Here is a 22164-nt window from a genome sequence, read left to right on the forward strand (position 1 = left end):
CACTTGAAAAAATACTATCCCTAGTAGCTCAGCTTGGGTCTCGTCGTATTATTTATATCTTACTAAGCTGGTTCTTAACCAGCCAAGTCTTTTTGCGTTACAGTCAGTCCTGTTTTGTTTACATCAGGGTAAGTTCTGTTTTAGCGTAAATTTTGTTTTTGAATGTTGCAAGAGTCAGTTCTGTTTTATGGAACACCCTGTGATTTTTGGTAACATCCTTTACTCAAAGCCCAGGCAGGTCTAGCACTCAAGGACCACATCAGTGGAACTCAAAGCCCAGGCAGGTCTGGCACTCAAGGACCACATCAGTGGAACTCAAAGCCCAGGCAGGTCTGGCGCACAAAGTCCACCTCAGTGGAACTCAAAGCCCAGGCAGGTCTGGCACTCAAGGACCACATCAATGGAACTCAAAGCACAGGCAAGTCTGGCACTCAAGGACCACATCAGTGGAACTCAAAGCCCGGGAAGGTCTGGCTCACAAAGTCCACCTCAGTGGCCCACATCAGTGGAACTCAAAGCACAGGCAGGTCTGGCACTCAACTCTCAAGGAGCACATCAGAGAAACTCAAAGCCCAGGCAGGTCTGGCACTCAAAGTCCACCTCAGTGGCCCACATCAGTGAAACTCAAAGCCCAGGCAGGTCTGGCACTCAAAGTCCACCTCAGTGGCCCACATCAGTGGAATTCAAAGCCCAGGAAGGTCTGACACTCAAAGTCTACCTCAGTGGCCCACATCAGTGGAATTCAAAGCCCAGGCAGGTTTGGCACTCAAATTCCACATTAGTGGAATTCAAAGCCCAGGCAGCTCTGGCACTCAAAGTCTATCTCAGTGGCCCACCTCAGTGGAATTCAAAGCTCAGGCAGGTCTGGCACTCAAATTCCACCTCAGTGGCCCACATCAATGGAATTCAAAGCCCAGGCAGGTCTGGAACTCAAAGCCCACCTCAGTGGCCCACATCAGTGGAATTCAAAGCCTAGGCAGGTTTGACACTCAAAATTAGTAATAAACAGGACTGATGTCAAAAAACCCACATTTTGGTTTGTAATAAAAATCCAAGTGTGATTCGATCTCAAGGATTGCAATAGAGCTTAAAGAGCTTATAAAATGTACTAATTTTCATTCAACCAGTCCGAGCACGCGTAGGTCGGGCTTTAATGATATAATGAATTTGATTTTCATTCATCTAGTCCGGGTACATGTAGGTTGGGTTTTAATAATTCACTTGATAAATTGTGGCTTGATTTTCATTCAATCAGTCCGGGCACATGTAGTTCGGGCCTTCAAATATTTAAAATTGGCTCGATTTGGTCAGTCCAGGCACATTCAGATCGGGATTTAATAAGTTGTATTGACTAGCATTCGGCCAGACCTGGTATAAGTAGGTCGGACCTTAATGGGTTACATAGTAAAGTTTGGTCAGACAACTTTAGCAGGCAAGTTATAATACGCGTATCATTGGGGAAACCCGAATTGAACAAAAATATTCATTCATGAAAAACAGTATCACTGTATCAGCCCGACCTGGGCAACAAACAAAATCAATGACCACGCAGGGTCTATAACACGAATCAAGTTTTTGTTCATAGCAGAAATAAATAAAAATCAAGGGGTGGAGGAATCTTGTGGCTTTGAGTTCGGGTCGGGGTCTGTTGTTTTTTCTGGCTCGGCCTCCTCTAAATCTTCATCGGGCATTTCCTCAAGAGCCTTAGTGCAGTCCAGGAAAAGGTCAGGGTGTTCGGTCTCTGAGTACCCATTAGCCCTGAACTGGGCTAGACATCCCTTGAAACCCTCATCAAAAAAGGTAGCCGCCTTCTCAGCTACCGCGTTAGCAAAGTCCGCGGAGTTCAGGAACTCCTTCTTCCCGACCTCCTTGGCAATCTCTAATTCTTTGGTCAGGGCCCGTGCTTGGCTCTCTAATTCGAATTTTTCCACCTCCAGCTCGGAAATTTTAGTATTGGCAGCTTCCAGGGCAGTACGATAGGACTCAATCTCAGCCCGCATCCCGGCCTGTTCTTCCTCATATTCCTTTTTCATATCACGGGTCTTCCGCGTGAGTTCAGAGATCTGAGCCACAAAAGCCTCCTGGTTCATGGCATGCTCCTCTCGGGTTTTGAAAGCTCGGCTAGTGATCTCCCCTCCCCAAGCTAAAGCCTGTGATAATATACAAGGATAAATACCAGCTCGGTGTACAAGTTATAAAATTAAAAAGTAATATACCTGCAGGGAGGCCAAAGCAAAGTTCTGTTCGGCTTCCAAAATTGGCACCCCTTGTAGGATTTTTAAGTCAGAGCGGGAAATTAAGTTCTGCATTATGCCCAGGCACCCTTGGGGGTCGGGCTTTGAGAAAAATGACATATCTGGGACCCCAGGCTGATCGGGCATTCCTTGAGGCTCAGCATCAGGTAGGGATCCGAACTCCATTACTGGTTCCTTGCCACGAGCTCGGGACGAGGAAACAATAGGCGGTTGCTGAAGCTCGGGAAGATCAGTGCTGGGTTTTTCCTTGGTCTTGGAGGTTTTCTTCTTGGGCTGTTCAGTAGGAGGAGGCTCGAGATGAGTGCTGGCCTCACTATCTTCTGTCTTCTTCCTCTTCAGATTCTTTAGAGCAGCTCTGAAATTAGCAGGCATGGTGGCAGATCTGATCCTGTCGTCTGAACAAGTAGAAATACAACAAATAAATATATTGACAAAAAGTTAAATAAAGGTAGTACGGGTACAGGGGTACTACCTACATCCCCGTGGATCTCTACTCCCTTCCCACTGAAGCCATAATGACATAGCAGATCCTCCTCAATCAGGCTCTCAATATCAAAGGTTTGCGCGGACATTGTGTTGATAAAGTTGGTGAAGTCATGAGTGGGCAGAGCTGGGGGTTCAGGAGTTGTAAAATTCATAGCCCAATTGGACCGACACTCCCAGGGCTGGTTTGGTTTAACAAAGAAATATTTGTTTGTCCAGCCATTATGTGAGCTAGGCTTGCCTCTCAAAAATGGATATTCAGGTCGCATGGAAATATAAAACGGCCCGGGGCAGTTTTCTTAATTTGCAGGAAAAAGATAAAATTTCCTTTGTCTAATGGAATTCGAAAGAAACAGAAGAGGACACCTAATGATAAGATCGAACTAAAAGAGTTCGGGGATAATTGACTTGGACACACGCAAAAATATTGACACAGATAGGATACGCAGCTCGGGACGGGAAATCTTAGACCCATCTTGATTTGGTCTAGGCTGAAGCTCAAGAAGTTAAGGGGAGGTCTGTGAGCCCGGTCTTTACGGCTCGGAATTGTAAGATCATATGAATCGGGCATGCCCGATCTCTCCCTAATGATGGGACCCAGGTCTGGACTTAGATGGGAGGCCAGTACCTCATACCATTGTTTTCCCTTGGCAGATAATCGGGCCTCATCCGACCTGATTCTGTGTAGTCGCTTTAATTTTTCCTCTCGAGTCTCCGATAAATCCAGCTCTGAGCTTGGATTATCGGAATCGGAGGGCTCGGGGTTATTAGAGAGAGAGTTGGGTGCTTCAACAAATGCTACTATTTCCCTAACAGAAGTCTCATCGAGGGACGACATTAACTAAACCTAATGAAAGGGAGGTAAGACTTACAAATGGAAGGACTGCAGTAGGTGTAGCTCGGGAATGATATTAGCAGGTCGGTCGTACGCAGTCCGGGTCGGGCGAGCTCTCAAAATCTTGGCAGCATAACAGTACAAGAGTAAAAGGTAAAAAACAAAATTTTTTATTGACCTATTTATAGGAGTAATGAATTGATCTTGGCCGTTGATTTGTTATCTCAATCTACGGCTCGGGACGGGACAAGTCAGGGTCGTCTGCTACAACTTAAATTGTAATTCACCCAAGTGTAGGTTGTTTGCAAGTAATATACTCGTGAGTACGAGATCGATCCACAGAGAGGATGCTGTAAGTTTAATTTTAGCATGATATATTATAGATGGAAATATTATTATGAAACTTCAAATACACAAATTATAAAATTGTCAAAGTTTCAAAGGTTCATTGTTGGTTTGTTTAAGATTGCTTAATAAAAATAAATAAAAAAAAACTAAAATAAGAATAAACATAAAAGAACAATGAAATATTTAAACAAGTATATCATATAATATAGTTCCCACTATATTAATATCAGCCGATATTTAATACATGGTATCCATAATATATATATAAATGCATAAATATAAATTGACATAAAAGTAAATGTTAGATCAAATCACAATATTTTATTTAGAACAACCGGCAGAGCCACGCTATCGTCTAAATAAAATATATGACTTTATGTTAGATGCGATAATGTAAATGTTAGTTGCGGAAAAATAAATGTTATATGCGAGAAAGTAAATGTTAGTTGCGGAAAAGTAAATGTTAGTTGCGATAAAGTAAAAGTTAGATGCGAGAAATTAAATGTTAGCTCAAATCACAATATATTATTTAGAACAACCGACAGTGTCACACTATCGTCTAAATAATATATATGACTTTATTATAAATAGATACTTATATTTATAGTATATAATTATTGTATTATTTATTGTATCATATTTGACAACAAATCAAGGTAACCACATTCAAGGTACCAAGCATTTGATGTAAATAGATAACAACAAATCTTCCAAAATTATACCTACAAATAAGGATCAATTAGAAAAAACAAAATAGAAATAGAAAAAGAGAAGAATATACAAAATATAAACAATCTTACTTGACCAACAATGAAACATTTTCACCTTGACATAAAAAGATTTAGCTTGCCATGAACATGAAACTCAAGAGTAAGGATAAAATAAATTTCATACTTGAACTTGAGAAATATGCACACTCAAACTTTTATTCTCACACACACAATATTTATTTTACAAATGAGGACTTCTCTACACTCTTGCACACTACAAAGCTTATACAACACATCTATTTATAGGCCAAATGAGAGCAAGAGTCCAAGGCTCATTAAATGTGAAATAGTAAAGTTGGTGGGTGCTTGTCTCCTTGAATGTCAATACCATGACCCAACTTTAATTGGCATGTTTGATGTCTTAGACCACCGATTCAGCCTTTCTTTTCAACATAGAACACGTAGGATATTTTGTGTAGATATGTTTGGACATATAATTCACCTCTTTTGGGTAAAAGGTGAAATAGTTATGATATTTTTACTACAAGCTAGTCATAGTAAAAGTAAATCTGTCTCCATTTTGATGTTTGATTATTTTGATCATCTTAATGAGGTTTTTGGTATTTCTTGTCTTCTACAAAGTTGAAGATGCCTCTTTTGTAATTCTACAGGATTTGAGATTACTCCAATATGACCATTGTAGCTTGAGTAATTTTATTTTTACCAAACCTGCGCAAAACATAAAATACAACATTTTTAGTAAAATATTTAAATATAAACACATAACACAAAAATAATACATCTTCATAATTTTAATGAAACTTTAATTTTAAAACACACTTTTAAACATATAAATAATTACAAATTTTAAGTTTCATCACACCCCCAAACCGGCTAATTACTAGTCCCTTAGTAATAAAATATCATAAAATATCATAAAATCACAAGTTAGATTTTTATTCCTTAATATATATATTCAAATTTGCAAACTTTTGAATTTTAAAACACACTTGTGAGGAGATCATATGTTTATTTATAAATCTTATTATCAACTAATATATTAATATATAATTGGATGGGGTATACATATATATTTCACACAATATCAAAATATTAAATATATATAATTTTTTTTTACATAAATATTTTCTAAAAACTTTGAGAATAATATAATTAAAATGATAATAGAAATCATTTTCATAACATGTATAATATCAGGAATCTTAATGTAAAAGTCTCAACTCCATATTTTCTCGGGTTAAAGTATTTCATATATAGTTGTTTTTCACTCATGGAGTTGGAAGAAAATTATACACTCATTGAAAATGGTTAATATGTAAAGCAAACAATCATATAACCTAATATTGAAAATAAGATAGGATAATTTACAAAGAATAAACCCATTTTATTTTTGTTTTTCTCTTCTTATTTTTTTTTCTCTTTTTTTTTCATTTTTTTTTTATGCACTTGGCTGCGAAGTTGTTTTTACATGACCAAATACCTCCAATAAACTATAAATATGTAACACTTTTTTTTTATTTTTTCTTTTTTTTTTTTCAAAGTTTATTTATTTATTTATGAGGTAAATCTATTAAGAATTTACCATAAGAATTATAGTAGAGATATTAATACTCTAAACCTTTACAATCAAACTTCAAACAACTTTGCAGCCAATTTTGTATGCACATTTTTTTATATAATTTTTTTTTCAAAATGGGTTTAATCTAGCAATCAACCATTTCTTAATAATCAATAAAAGCTTATAAGTTGTTTTCTCAATTCTCACCTCTCACTCACAAAATTTATGTGAGTATATATTGCACTTTTACAAATTAATTCCTTCAATTATACATGTTATTATTCATTCAATCAATATCACTTTAACTATATAATCATAAAAGTTTTAGAAAATATGTTATTTGAAAACACACAATTATATATTATTTATAACTTATATCCCATCAATTATATATTTTCTATTAAATTGATAAAAAGAAGTGTAAACAAACATATATACAAAAGACTTCATTTTCTTAGTAGTTTGCAATTTAAATATATACGGAATATTAAAATCTAATCTATTGTGATAAGATGATAAATAAAAACTAATGCGTGTTAGGAGTTTTTTGATTCCTTACTCTGCCATTGAAAAAGAAAAATAAATATTATTATAGCAATACTTTTTTAAAAAAAAAAAAAAAATTAAATAATTTTTTTTTTTTAGAGATAAACTCTCCTCCAAACCTGAATATGACATTGTTTTTAATTTTTTTTTAAGAAAAATAAAGAGTACATGATGAAAGAGATATCACCTGGAATTATTGAAGATGAGGAACAAACACAAACCATTTCATGACATGTTGAATCAATGATCCAGTTTTCTTTTCTTACTGGTTGGTTGAGACCAATTGATCTTTGTTATAGCTGAATCAGGTTGATGAACAAAAGCTTGGAAATCATCAATTAATTGGTCTTCATTCGAAGCAGAGATGAGCATCCTTCGTGAATTTTTTGAAATGAAATTTTGTTCCATAGCTACATCAAGAAAAGTCAACAAACCATCATAATAGTTATTGATATTTAACAAGCCAACAGGTTTATTATGGATATTAAGTTGTGCCCAAGAAACAACATGAAAAATTTCTTCTAAAGTACCAAAACCACCAGGTAAGGCAATAAAAGCATCAGAATTTTTTATCATTTTTGTTATTCTCTCGTACATTGATGAAACTTTCAACTCTTCCCCAATCGTAACACCTGTAATATTTCCTTCAGCTAAAGCTGTAGGAATAATACCCAAAACCTGACTACCTCCAAGATGAGCTGCTGTTGAAATAGATCCCATTAACCCAATATTGCCTCCTCCGTAAACCAAGTGAATTTTTCTCTCTGCTAACTTTTTTCCAAGATTAATTGCTGCATCAACAAATATTTCATTCTTTCCAGTATTAGAACCACAAAAGACACAAATACTTTTCAATTTTTGTGAAGAAGATCCTGTCATGTTTTTTTTTTCTTTTCAAAAATATAGAGAGAGTTGAGTGATTTTATAAGAAAAACAAGGAATAAGACAGAAATAGGAATACAGATGTGAACAAAATGATGAAAATAGTAAAAAAACAATAATATATAATAATAACATGCATGCGTATAAACAGTGATGTGATTGTGGCACACAGTCTTCCTTCAATATTTATGAGTCGAGGGTTGGCTTACCATCCAATTTTCTTATAAAAATTGGCAAATAGGGTCTTTTTTAGTCAGATTCCCAAGACCATTACCATGACGCTGCGTTTGGAATAGTTTCCATAAATGGAGAAGTTGACCTTGAACATCTCCACTAGAATGCGTCTCAAGAGTCAATGAGATATCATCTAATGACTCTTTACTCAGCCCATTCTTAATGAAATCAATTTTATCTTCTCTATTTGTGGAAACATATCCCAAAGATCTGCATTGTCTATTACAAGTCCATCTAGCACAATTATGACAAACATCTAACCTTTTAGCCCTTCTTTTCTTCGCATAGGTACTTTTTCCTAGTCCAGACATATTTCGAACAAGTAAGAATTTTGGAACTTCACCACCTAATCGAACCTTGGCTTCAATTATAAGACGAATATCCTCCGGGATTCCTTTTTGCATAAGCATTCTCAATCTTTCACATCTGCCTTCATAAATCATTCTCAGAACTTTTTTAGAAACAGATGAAAAATATTTACCAAGTTTTTTGATAGCTTCATCCATAATATATATTTATATATATATATATATTCAATTATTTTGGGAAATTGAAATAAAACCGACTGAAAGTAGTCACGGAGTACCGTTATCCACCACTTAACCGGGAAGTGAACTCAATTCTGCAAAAATAAAATAAAAATATAAGTAACAATTAAGTTGGATCATATAAAGGCATAAACTCTTCATTAAGAACTTCATTTTCTATAAACGGTTTAAGTCTTTGCCCATTAACTTTAAATATATTATTATTTTTAGGATTTTCAACATCAACAGCACCATGAGGATAGACAAATTTAATAATAAATGGTCCAGACCATCGCGATCTAAGTTTTCCTGGAAACAAATGCAAGCGAGAATTATAAAGTAATACTTTTTGTCCGATTTCAAAAGATTTTCTCATAATATTTTTATCATGAAATGCTTTTGTTTTATCTTTATAAATATTTGCATTTTCATATGCATCATTTCTTAATTCTTCTAGTTCATTTAATTGCAATTTTCTTAATTTAGATGCATCATCTAAATTAGTATTAAACGTTTTAATTGCCCAATAAGCTTTATGTTCAATTTCAATAGGTAGATGACAATGCTTTCCAAAAACTAATCTATATGGTGACATCCCCAATGATGTTTTAAATGCAGTTCTATATGCCCATAATGCATCACTTAATCTTAAAGACCAATCTTTTCGATTTGGATTGACTGTTTTTTCCAAAATTTGTTTTATTTCTTTATTTGCAAGTTCAACCTGACCATTCGTTTGAGGGTAATATGGAGTAGAAACTTTATGTGTAATACCATATTTTCTTAACAACGAAGAAAATGATTTATTTATAAAATGACTTCCCCCATCACTGATTATAGATCTAGGTATTCCAAATCGACTAAAAATATTTTCTTTCAAAAAATTTATCGCAACTTTATGATCATTAGTTCTACATGCAATTGCTTCAATCCATTTTGAAACATAATCGACAGCCACTAAAATATAAGTGAATCCAAAAGATAATGGAAATGGACCCATAAAATCTATTCTCCAACTGTCAAATATTTCAATAATCATGATTGGATTTAAAGGCATCATGTTTTGTTTTGAAATTGAACCCATTTTCTGACAATTTTCACAAGATTTGCAAAATGAATGTGTATCTTTGAATAAAGAAGGCCAATAAAATCCACATTGAAAGATTTTTGCAGCTGTTTTCTTTGACGAAAAATGACCTCCACATGCCTCAGAATGACAAAATTTAATGACACTACTTACCTCATTGTCGGGTATGCATCGTCGAAAAATTTGATCAGGACAATACTTAAACAAATAAGGATCATCCCAATAAAAATTTTTGACCTCTTTCAAGAATTTATTTTTATCTTGTGAACTCCAATGAGAAGACATTTTATTTGTCACAAGAAAATTTACAATATTAGCAAACCAAGGCATAGTAGTAGCATAAAATAGTTGATCATCCGGAAAATTTTCATTTATTGGTATTTCATTTTGAGATGATTCAGAAATTATTCTTGATAAATGATCGGCTACTACATTTTCTTTTCCTTTTTTATCTTTTATTACAAGATCAAATTCTTGTAACAACAAAATCCATCTTATTAATCTCGGCTTAGCATCTTGTTTATTTGATAAATATTTTATGGCAGAATGATCAGTATAAACAATAGTAGTAGAACCAATTAAATATGATCGAAATTTATCTAATGCAAACACTACTGAAAGTAATTCTTTTTCAGTTGTTGAATAATTGATTTGAGCACTATTTAAGGTTCTACTTGCATAATAGATCACATAAGGTTTACCTTCTTTTTTTTGTCCTAACACGGCTCCTACAGCATAATCACTTGCATCACACATTAATTCAAATGGTAAAGACCAATCAGGAGGTTGTAAAATAGGTGATGTAGTTAAAAGATTAATTATCTTTTTAAAAGCAGTTTCACATTCTTGAGTCCACTCAAATTGTGCATCTTTTGTTAAAAGATTTGAAATTGGTTTCGATATTATGCTAAAAGTTTTTATAAATCTTCTATAAAATCCCGCATGACCCAAAAATGATCGAATTTCTTTGATCGTGTTTGGTGATGGTAAATTAGCAATAACATCAACCTTAGCTTTATCAACTTCAATTCCTTTTTCAGATATGACATGCCCTAACACAATTCCGGATTTAACCATGTAGTGACATTTTTCCCAATTTAAAACAAGATTTTTTTCTTCACATCTTTTTAAAACTTCTTCCAAATTTTTAAGACAATTTTCAAATGAGTTTCCAAAAACAGTTATATCATCCATAAAAACTTCCACAAATTCTTCAATCATGTCACTAAAAATACTTAGCATGCATCTTTGAAAAGTAGCCGGGGCATTACATAAACCAAATGGCATTCTTTTAAAAGCAAAAGTTCCGAACGGACAAGTGAAAGTAGTTTTTTCTTGATCTTCTAATGATATTGGTATTTGATAATACCCCGAATACTCATCAAGAAAACAATAATAAGGATTACCTGACACTTTCTCTAAAATTTGATCTAAAAATGGTAACGGAAAGTGATTTTTTCTAGTTGCATTATTTAATTTTCTATAATCAATGCACATACGCCAACTAGATGGAATCCTAACTTGTAATAATTCTCCCTTTTCATTTTTTATAACAGTGATGCCTGATTTTTTTGGTACTACTTGTGTTGGACTTACCCATTTACTATCTGAGATTGGGTAAATAATTCAGGCATCTAATAGTTTTAAAACTTCATTTTTAACAACTTCTTTCATGTGTGGATTTAATCTTCTTTGTGGTTGTTGATATGTTTTAGCATTTTCTTCCAAGTGAATTCTATGTGTGCAGATTAAAGGATTTATACATTTTATATCTTGCAAAGTCCATCCAATTGCATTTTTGTGTTTTTTAAGTAGTGTTATTAAATCTTTTTCTTGTTTTGGTAAGAGGGTAGAAAATATTACAATAGGATATGTTTGATTTTTACCAAGAAAAACATATTTTAGTTCTATTGGTAAGGGTTTTAATTCAAGTTTTGGATGATCATTTTCTTTTACTTCTTCAAGTTCATTAATTTCTTCAAATAACTTTGATTTAGAAATATTTTTTGAATCAAAACTTTCCACTAAACAAACTTCAGATTGTTGATTTAAGTTTTCTTGGTGTATATTTTCTTCCACGATTGTTTATATTGCATTATCATCTTCATCTTCATTAATACTTGGTTGTTTACATAAATTGAACACATTAAGTTCTAAAGTTATATTTCCAAAAGACAATTTCATTATTCCATTTCTACAATTAATTAAAGCATTTGAAGTTGCTAGAAATGGACGTCCCAATATTACTGGAATTTCGTTATGTACTTCTATTGGTTGTGTATCCAAGACAATAAAATCCACGGGATATATGAATTTATCAACTTGAACTAATACATCTTCTACAATACCTCTAGGTATTTTGATTGACCTATCGGCTAGTAAAAGAGTAACAGATGTAGGTTTTAAATCTCCCAACTTAAGCTTTTCATAAACTGAATAAGGAATTAAATTCACACTTGCTCCCAAATCTAACAAAGCTTTTTTAATTTTATTTTTTCCAATAATACATGAAATTGTTGGACAACCGGGATCTTTATATTTCAAGGTAGAATTATTTTAAATAATAGAACTTACTTGCTCCGTTAAGAATGCTTTCTTCTTTACATGCAATTGTCTTTTCACAGTACATAAATCTTTTAAAAACTTTGCATAAGAAGGCACTTGTTTAATAGCATCTAATAATGGAATATTTATTTATACTTGTTTAAAAACTTCATAAATATCAGAATCATTTTTTTGTTTTTTATTATTTACTAATGCATGAGGAAAAGGAACATGTTTATTTATTTTATCATCAATTTTCTTATTTTTAGGACTCAAAGCATCATCTTTCTCAAAAGTATCAGGATTTGAATCCTTACTCTTTGAGTTTAATTGATCTTTGTTTTCATCACTATATGGATCATTAACTATTTTACCACTTCTAAGAGTAATAACAGATTTAACTTGATCAAATTTATCTTGATTTTTAGGATTAGGTTGTGGTTGAGATGGAAATTTTCCTTTTTCATGAATATTAGGTGCAGATGCAAATTTTGCAAGAGTTTCTTTCAAATCATTCATAGATTGAATGTTTTGAATATTGATAGACTCTTGCTTTTGAATGTATGCATGAATTTCATCTTCAAAATGTTTTCTTGGAGGTGAGATATAAGGAGCATAACCTTGATGATTTTGGTTATTTTGAAAAGGTTGTTGTGAAGGTTGTGCATTATTATCGTTCCTCCAACTAAAATTGGGATGATTTCTCCAACCAGGATTATATGTTTGTGAAAAAGGATCTAATGTTGGTTTTTTAAAATTGTTAACATAATTGGCTTGTTCATGGAGACATTCTTTAAATGAAGGCAAAGTAGGACAATTTTTTGTAAGATGATCATGTGTGTCACATATATGACAAACAATTTCTTGAACACTTTTTAATTGATCACTCTTTTTCATTTCAAATGACTCGATTTTTCTTGCTAAAGATGCAAGTTTAGCTTGAACATCTACATCATCTTTAAGATGATAAATACCACCCCCATTTGTTGAATTATTGGTTTTACTTGGTGGTTCAATTGAGCCTATATTATCCCAATTTTGAGCATTTTCTGCTAATGACTCCAAATATTCCATAGCTTCATTTGGGTTTTTATCTTCAAAAGTTCCATTACACATGAATTCTATCATTTTCCTATCTTTAGGTATTAAACCTTCATAAAAGTGAGAAACTATTCTCCATATTTCAAAACCATGATGTGAGCATGTTGGGATCGGTTCAGAGGGTAGAGGGGGGGGGGGGTGAATACACTCTGAAACTTATTTTCTTTCTTTTCAAAATGATCAAGTGAAGTTTAGTTCACTTAATCTGTTTTCTCAACTTCTAAAACGGTTTGAACAACTTAAATAGTGCGGAAATAGTTCAGAGGTTTTAGTGATGCAAAGGCAAGTTATAACACGATGTATGAGCAATATATAAGATAAATATGCAGCAAAGACTAAGGCACGATTTATGGAAGTTCGAAGGCTTAATCCTTCTACGTCTCCCCTTCTTCCACTTAGGAAGGAATTTACTAGAAGACTTTGGTTATTACAACGTCTTGCAATACACCCACTTCAAACTTAGGACTTATCCAATGCCTAATCCGAAACTCCTAGATTTACACAGATAAGATTCTCAGTTCTTATCAGACTGGTGGAAGCTTTCAGAGTAGCTTCAAGTCTCTTCAATAATGAATACAGTCCGGTTGAGCTTCTCAAACTGCAGAGCGGTCGAGAGGCTTGGAAACCCTAGGATAATCCTAGAAGATCAGATATGTAAACTGTAGGCGAGGGTTTATTTGAGCAGCAAGTGAATGATCTTGTAAGTGTGCTCAAGTATTGCTTCAGTATATCAGATGAGGACTTCTGATAGTATTCAAGTGATTGAGTTGATTGAGATTTTTCGTGTTGCTTGTCTTCTTGTCACTTCTTGAGCAATCTTCCCTTTATATAGGTCAATCATCAACGTCTTTATTTTGAACGTTCTGATGCTGCATTGAATGCACATTTAATGCTTCATAAATGCATTGATGATTCTGCATGAAGATCGTACACTTCTTTAAATGCAGACAACTTCCAGGGTCCAAAACTGGTATAAACGGTCGAATGCTTTATCTGTAGCCATTCTGCGTTTTTGCCATTTTAGTGCAACCTGTTGTCTCGATGCAAGAGTCAACAGATCTTCTAATACGCCGGTTTATCTCTCGATGCAAGAGTCAACAGATCTTCTGATACGTCGGTTCTGCTTTTGATAAAAGATCTTGCAATGAACGTCTTGTCTCAAGTATTTGTCTTGAGATATCTTGATAAGCAGTTGGCATTCTACCGGTAGAGAGATTTATCCTCTGCTGGTTTGAATAACCAGTCGATAGGCTTGTGACTGCAACCGGTCGAGAGACAAAGGCGGTTGACAAGCTTCCGATAGATAACTTGAAGGGTTTAGACGGTTGCGGTAGGAGTTGTAGTAGATTCCTGAAATACAAAAGATTGGCAGCACATTCCTATACAATGAGTTGTTGTTTGTTATCACCAAAATGTCGGATTCAACAATTTCTCCCTTTTTGGTGATGACAAAACTTAAGTGCTCCGAAAACAATATGAAAGCATTAAAATGAACTTCATTGAGAGAATGAATTTCATTAATTACAATAAGCATTCTTATTACACCTACTGAAGAAAAACAAAATGAGATACAGCTGCGATAAGTAAAGAAGAGACAAGTTGTTCATCTTTTGAACCAACTGGCTCCTCCTGACCTATCGCCTTCTCTTCTTCTTCTGTCGGCTTCTTCCTTTCTTCTGGATTCTTCTTCACGTCTTCTTGCCTCTGCTGCTCTTCGTTGCTCTTCTTCCCCCTTTTTGGCATCACCTTGGTTGAGTCGAAGGATGATCTCAGTGAGTTGAGTGCCAAGGCAGGCTTGCATAGTATCAATTTTTGCATCTAGTTGAGCAATTAGAGTAGCTTGCATAGTGTCCATCCGATCATTCAACTGCCTATGAAGGCGGTTTTCGGATCTGACAACTTGTTCGGAGACGGTAGAGAGCGTTTGGATTTGAGTGCGATGATGGGCAGTGATCTCTTTGGACAGATGAGCAAGGTCTCTAGACACGGTCTCAAAATGCCGAATCATCGTCTTGCGTGAATTGTCAACCCATGAGGATGTGTTTGTGATGTCTTGTGAAAAGGATCGAACTGTTTGCATGAGCTCATGAAGCCTATTCATCAATGTGTGATCCAGAGCTGCTGCCATGGCTTCAATATATGAGTCATCAGTCTGAAGCATTTGACTCTGTGTGTCATTCCTTGGTGAAGCCGGGCCAGACTCAAGATGATGTGATGCTGGTGATCTGGCTGGTGAGCTAGCTGATGGACCTTCCAATAGTGGTACAGTTGGAGATGTAGGGGTCTCTACTGCAGCCAAGATGGTTGGTGGAGTAGCAGGATCAGCACTCGGTTCATCCATTAGGAGATCTTCCACAAACTTTTCAGTAGATGGAGACGGTTGAAGTGTTGGGTCAGCATCAGTCACTGGCTGTTCTGGAGGTACAAGTGATACAATAGTGCTTGGTATCTCTGTTGGGGGCACTAATGCTTCACTGCTGCAAAGAGCCTCTGCCACAGAGCTGACAGGAATTTCTTGTTCAATCACTTCTAAAAAATCTTGTAGACGATTGGGAGAGGTGTGAGCGGTCGCCACTGGAGATGAGTGAGCAGTCACAGCTGCTTCCGGTTGAATTACTGCTTGGACTGCGGTTGAGGCGGGGTCGACCGATGAAGATGCTGCCACAATCGATCCTAGAGCGGATGACTGAAACAGGTCAGCAGTGATGAGACCGGTCAGAATCCCATCTGAAAGAGTAATAGCAGAGACGTCTTCTTCACCCTGATCTTGGGTAAGAAAAGTCTTCATCATCACCTGTGCTTCCAGTCCATAAGCCTGTATACAAGCTGCTGAAGCTGTCGTCTTTACGTTGTTAAGAGCTTGGAAGTGCTGAAGTAGTTGAGTGATTTGACGTAGACTATTCTGTAGTCCAGTCAAAATCACAAATTTATCGGTGGCGGTAGGACTCTTGGATTTGAAGTTCTTGAGACGCTCAGTAATCAACAGAGATATCAGGCTTCCTCGAAGCTTCAAGTCGATGAGCTGTCTTCTTCCCAGAGCCTCCACGATGTCTTCAGTGTCAGCAAAAAGAAGCATCTTCTGCTCAATAACGTTCAGAGCTTTCCACTTAGGAAATATTTGAGCAAGCGTCAGGTGAGTACGGGAATGATGCCATCTGTCAAAGCGCTGTAGGTGACGCTTGACAGTGCGGAGAACGTGAGAGATGATCAAGTTGAGCTCTACAGTAGCTGCTGGTTGAGCCTTAGGTGAGTAGATCATCACACCTTTCCCTTTTTCCTTGGGATCAGCGAGAGTGACCTTTGGAGTTGATGAGGCACCTTCCATGATTATCACACCCTTGGTAGGACGTGGAGCAGTAGTAGAAGTAGTGGTAGTAGTCTCGACCGTTGGCAGAATTGGTGTTGGAACGGTAGGAGCAAGTCCAGAAAGGGACTTTAACCTCTTGTGCTGCCTCTTCTTCTCGCCTGCAGGCGTGGATGGCACAGCTGCTTTGGAGACAGAAGAAGATGACTTGCTGAAGGCTTGAATCAGTGGAACGTTCTCACATGATTCTTCTCCAGAGTCAGACTCTATGATAAGTTGACGCTTGGCAGATTTCTTGGTATGGGCTGGTTTGGCCGCTACTGGGACTGTTGAAAGCGGTTGAGTGACAGCAACAACACTTTCGGTTGAAGGCAGAGTGTCGACCGCAACCTCTTTCTTGTTCAGAAACTTGAAGATTGTAGACTTGTTGAGCCATTTGGTGGGATGCAGAGGCTCAGTCTTGGAGAAGTCTACTCCAAGGACGCTCAAGGTGTGGCAAATTTGCAGAGCAAATCCCTCGGATTGCCCTTTTCCCCTGATCATTTCACATAAAGTAGTGAACAATATGTCTGACCAGTTGATGTTGATTTTGGAGGCGATACAAGCCATGTATTGGAATTTCTCCATCGTCACCTTGTCGTACGATCCAGCCTTGGCAAGAATATTCTTGGCCACGATGTTGGTCAATAGCCTGAATGGAGCTTTAAGAGATGTCTTCTGAGCCGGCAGTTTGATCGGAGCATCAGTGGTTGAGAATTCCTTCAACCAGTATGAGCAGTTACCATCGGGAAGATCCGCGCATTTTGTCAAACCCCTGGAGGGCAGATCAAATGTGCTGGCGAAGAACTTTTGATTGAAGGAGTAGGACTCTGTCCGGATCAAGCATTTGACAGTCCCATGCTCGATTTGAGCGGTTGTAAAGAACTCCTTCAAGACAGGCAGATCGCAGATGGCGCTGCTTCCCAAAAACTTATTCAGTCCAGAGGCTTCAAGCATGGTGAAGACCTCAGTGATTCCTGCATTGTTTGCCTCAATAACGGAATCAAAGTTGATTGCAAGGCAAGTCTTCTGGATCGACATGATAGCTGTAGATAAGAACTCGAGCAGAGAGTAAGCAAAAGCTTGATAGTAATACGATAGAACTTTTAATGCAATATGAAAGCTTTAGCAACGGTGAAAGGTTGATATACGAGTGTAAAAAAGTATATATAGGAACCTATGGGCCATATGGTGATGTCATGAAAAGTATTTTTGAAATTCAAAAAGTTTTGAAGAGTATAATCACCGCGCCCAATCAATGTCATTTGGTTCAAAGCACAAAGCTGCTAGTACGGAGCCTGTCAGAGACTAGCTAAAGGCGGATGATATGCCAACATTTATGGCAATGTAACAGCTAAGCTATTAACGTCATACTAGCAATCATTCCCCCTAAAAACATGCATACTAACTTAGATCTACTAAGCCAAGAATATTTCGAAAATATGAAAACTTAGCGTCCGGTAAAGGCTTGGTGAATATGTCTGCTGCTTGCTGATCGGTAGAGATGTATTCCAGCCTGATTTCCTTCTTTAAGACATGATCTCGGATAAAGTGATGCCTGACATCAATGTGCTTTGTCCTAGAGTGCATCACTGGATTGTGAGTGATGGCTATGGCACTTGTATTGTCACAGTAGATTGGAGCTTCACTCGACCGGATTCCATAATCATTAAGTTGCTGTTGAATCCAGAGTATTTGAGCACAACAGCTGCCAGCAGCAAGGTATTCTGCTTCGGCGGTCGAGGTAGCAATTGATGTCTGCTTCTTACTTGACCACGAAATTAGTCTATCTCCAAGGAATTGAAATGTGCCACTTGTACTTTTGCGATCAATTCTACAACCTGCATAATCTGCATCTGAATAGCCAATAAGATTAAGATTTGAATCTTTGGGATACCAAAGACCCACATTAGTAGTTCCTTTAATATATTTAATTATTCGTTTGGCGGCAATGAAATGAGATTGCTTAGGTGCTGCTTGAAATCTAGCACATAAACAAACTGAATACATGATATTCGGTCGACTGGCAGTCAAATAAAGCAATGAGCCAATAAGGCCTCGATACATTGTTACCTCGACCGGGATTCCCCCTTCATCTTTATCAAGCTTGATTGATGCACTCATGGGGGTAGATACAGTTGAGCACTGTTCCATTCCAAACTTCTTTACCAATTCCTTGGCATACTTGGATTGATTGATAAATATTCCAGTTTCAAGTTGCTTCACTTGCAAGCCAAGAAAGAAATTTAGCTCGCCCATCATGCTCATTTCAAATTTCTCCTGCATCATCTTAGAGAACTTTGAGCACAACTTGGGGTTAGTTGACCCAAATATAATGTCATCAACATAAATTTATACTAGTAACACATGATCACATTTTACAAATTTAAACAAGGTCTTATCGACCGTTCCAATTTGGAAATCATGTTCCAGTAAAAATTTTAGTAATGTATCATACCATGCACGAGGTGCTTGTTTTAATCCATAGAGGGCTTTGTCAAGTTTATAGATATATTGAGGATGAGTAGGATTGACAAAACCTGGTGGTTGTTCAACGTACACCTCTTCTTGAAGTAGACCATTGAGGAATGCAGACTTGACATCCATTTGATAAACTTTAAAGTCCTTGAAAGCTGCATAGGCAAGAAAGATGCGGATTGCTTCTAGTCTTGCAACTGGCGTGAAGGATTCCTCAAAGTCTATGCCTTCTTCTTGTTTGAATCCTTGTGCAACAAGCCGAGCTTTGTTACGCACAACAGTGCCATGTTCATCGAGCTTGTTATGAAACACCCATCTAGTTCCAATCACATTTTGATTTTCCGGTCGAGGAACTAGATGCCAAACATTGTTGCGGGTGAATTGATTCAACTCTTCTTGCATAGCTTCAATCCATCTGGCATCTGATAGAGCCTCATCTATCTTCTTGGGCTCTACCTGAGATATGAAAGCTGCATGCAAGAATTCATTAATCATTTGACCACGTGTTTTTCGAGGAGCAGAAGGGTCACCTATGACCAACCCAGGTGGATGATCTTTGTTCCACCTAAAATAATTCCCTAAAGGGTTGTCATCAATTGGTTGACGAACGTCCTCGTTTACTGGATCATCATTGGCAGGAGGATCGTTATCAGCCGGTGGATCCTCTTCTGGCCTTGTTTGATCACACATGGTAGAGGGAACTGAATCATCCTTCTTTGGAGGATATGGATCACTGTCACTCTCTTCCTGTAGATTTGTGTTTTCCAGTCTATGACTCAGATCATTTATGCTCCCTTGAGTTTGTTCTGTACAAAGAGTAGATTCATCAAAAACAACATGAATGGTTTCCTCGACCGTTAGTGATCTTTGATTGAACACTCGATAAGCTCTGCTAACGGCTGAGTAACCAATAAAAGTTCCTTCGTCTGCTTTGGCATCGAAGGCTGTCAAATGATTTTTGCCATTGTTGTGGATAAAGCATTTGCACCCAAAAATTTTGAAGTATGAAATATCAGGTTTTGTGCCATTCCAGATCTCATATGGAGTTTTGCTAAATCGTTTATTAATCATAGATCTGTTTTGAGTATAGCAAGCTGTGTTAACTGCTTCTGCCCAAAGCCTTTGAGAAACATTTGAATCAGCAATCATAGTTCTGGCTGCTTCTTTTAAAGTACGGTTCCTTCTTTCAGCCACCCCATTTTGCTGTGGGGATCTAGCAGCTGACAACTCATGCTTGATTCCCTGATCATCTAGATAAGTCATAAGAGTGGTGTTTAAAAATTCAGTCCCTCTATCACTCCTGATTCTATCTATCACAGTAGATTGTTCATTTTGCAAGCGTTTAAAAAGCTTAATCAGGTGAGGTGCAGTTTGATCTTTTGAAGAGAGAAAGATGACCCAAGTAAATCGAGAAAAGTCATCTATAACAACAAGAGCATATCTCATTCCCCCTATGCTTCTTACTGGTATAGGACCAAATAGGTCCATGTGAAGTAAATCTAAGCATTTGGAAGAAGACATACACCCTTTATTTTTAAAGGTTGCTCTCACCTGCTTTCCTAGTTGACAAGCAGGACAAACTTTGTCTTTTATAAAATCTCCTTCAGGCAGACCAGAAACCAAATCATGCTTCCTCAAGTTAGAGATGGACTTAAAATTTAGATGATTTAACCGCTTATGCCACAACCAATGTTTATCATGATGAGCAGTAAGACAAGTAGGTGAAGAAATATGTGAGCAAGACCAGTTTACCTTGTAGGTGTTTAGGTCTCTTACACCGGTCATAAGAGTCTCACCTTTGTCATTTTTGATGATGCAAGTGTGTTTGTGAAACTCGACCGAATGATCATTGTCACATAGTTGACTAATACTTATCAAATTATAGCACAGTTTGTCAACAAGCAACACATCTTTAATAATGATGTTACCATGGATAATCTTACCCTTACCCACGGTTTTACCTTTGGAGTTGTCTCCAAAGCTGACCTTTGGTCCTTTGCACAGCACAACTTCTGTTAGAAGTTCTGGATTCCCTGTCATGTGCCGTGAGCAACCACTATCTAAGTACCAGGTAGTGTCCTTGATAGAAGTGGTCTTCTTGCCCGTTTGGACTTTTAGTACCTCCTCAGCTTCTTTCGATGTCAGCCATAAGGCATTCCACCTTTTCATCATCGTTGTCATCTGAAGAGCTTCCGGTATTGGGGTTGTCAGAGTCAGACTCAGCCCACTTGCTTTTGCTTTCGTCTGCTACTAGAACCCTTTGGTCTCTTCCTTTTCTAAACGTCCTCTTGTCCTCCTTGCCCCTTATTCTTTCAAAGAATTGCTTCTGATCATTGCTCTTAGGCTTGGTGCAATCTGCAATGAAGTGGCCTGGCTTGCCACAGTTAAAACAAGCAGGACCATCGTCTGTATGGTCCGATTTATGATAATTTTTAAATTTAGAATTGTTTTTACGCATAAATCTACCAAATTTCTTGACAAAGAGTGTCATGGCTTCGTTGCTGATTTGCTCAGCTGATCTCTTTGGAGCTTCCTCGACCGATGGACGTATCACCGTTGAGGTTAAGGCCTTGGTTGGTTGAGAGGTAGATGGTTCATCTTCTGTCCTCATATTGAGCTCGAACTCGTAGGCTTTGAGATCTGCAAAGAGATCATGCAGTTCAACCTTGCTTAAGTCTTTTGACTCCCTCATGGCCACTGTCTTGATCTCCCATTCTTTGGGAAAAGCTCTCATAACCTTCACAGCAATTTCACGGTTAGTATAAGTTTTTCCTAAAGCAATAAGATCACAAATGATACTACTGAACCGTTCATCAAATTCAGCCATGGTTTCCCCTGGCTTCATTTTGGCATTGTCATATTTTGAATGGCCATGGTGAGCTTGTTTCCTTGGTCTGGTCATTTTCTTCACACAGCTGAGTGAGCTTCTCCCAAATCTCCTTTGCTGTGGAGCATGACTTGATTTTGCTGAACATGTTCTTGTCCAGTGTTTTGTATAGGATGTCCCGGGCCACATTGTCAAGATTGGCCTTCTTTTTGTCCTCAGTAGTCCACTCAGCTCTTGGTTTCTCAATCATTTGTCCTGCACCATCGGTTAGAGCTGGGTTGACCTTCATGATTTTGATAGGACCGTCTGTTATGACATATAGCATGTCATCGTCCTGTGCTGCAAGATGTGCCTGCATGCGAATTTTCCAGTCATCATAATCTTC

At 37.0% G+C, this 22164-nt stretch overlaps 1 pseudogene; it reads right to left on the reverse strand.

Annotated features, from left to right (window-relative positions):
* Positions 1-1601: 1601 nt before the first annotated feature.
* The window catches only part of LOC140871988 (uncharacterized), a 54629-nt pseudogene continuing 34066 nt past the window's right edge, over positions 1602-22164 (reverse strand).

The sequence above is a fragment of the Henckelia pumila genome, unplaced genomic scaffold, assembly GCF_033568475.1.
Source record: "Henckelia pumila isolate YLH828 unplaced genomic scaffold, ASM3356847v2 CTG_461:::fragment_3, whole genome shotgun sequence".
NCBI classification, from domain to species: domain Eukaryota; kingdom Viridiplantae; phylum Streptophyta; class Magnoliopsida; order Lamiales; family Gesneriaceae; genus Henckelia; species Henckelia pumila.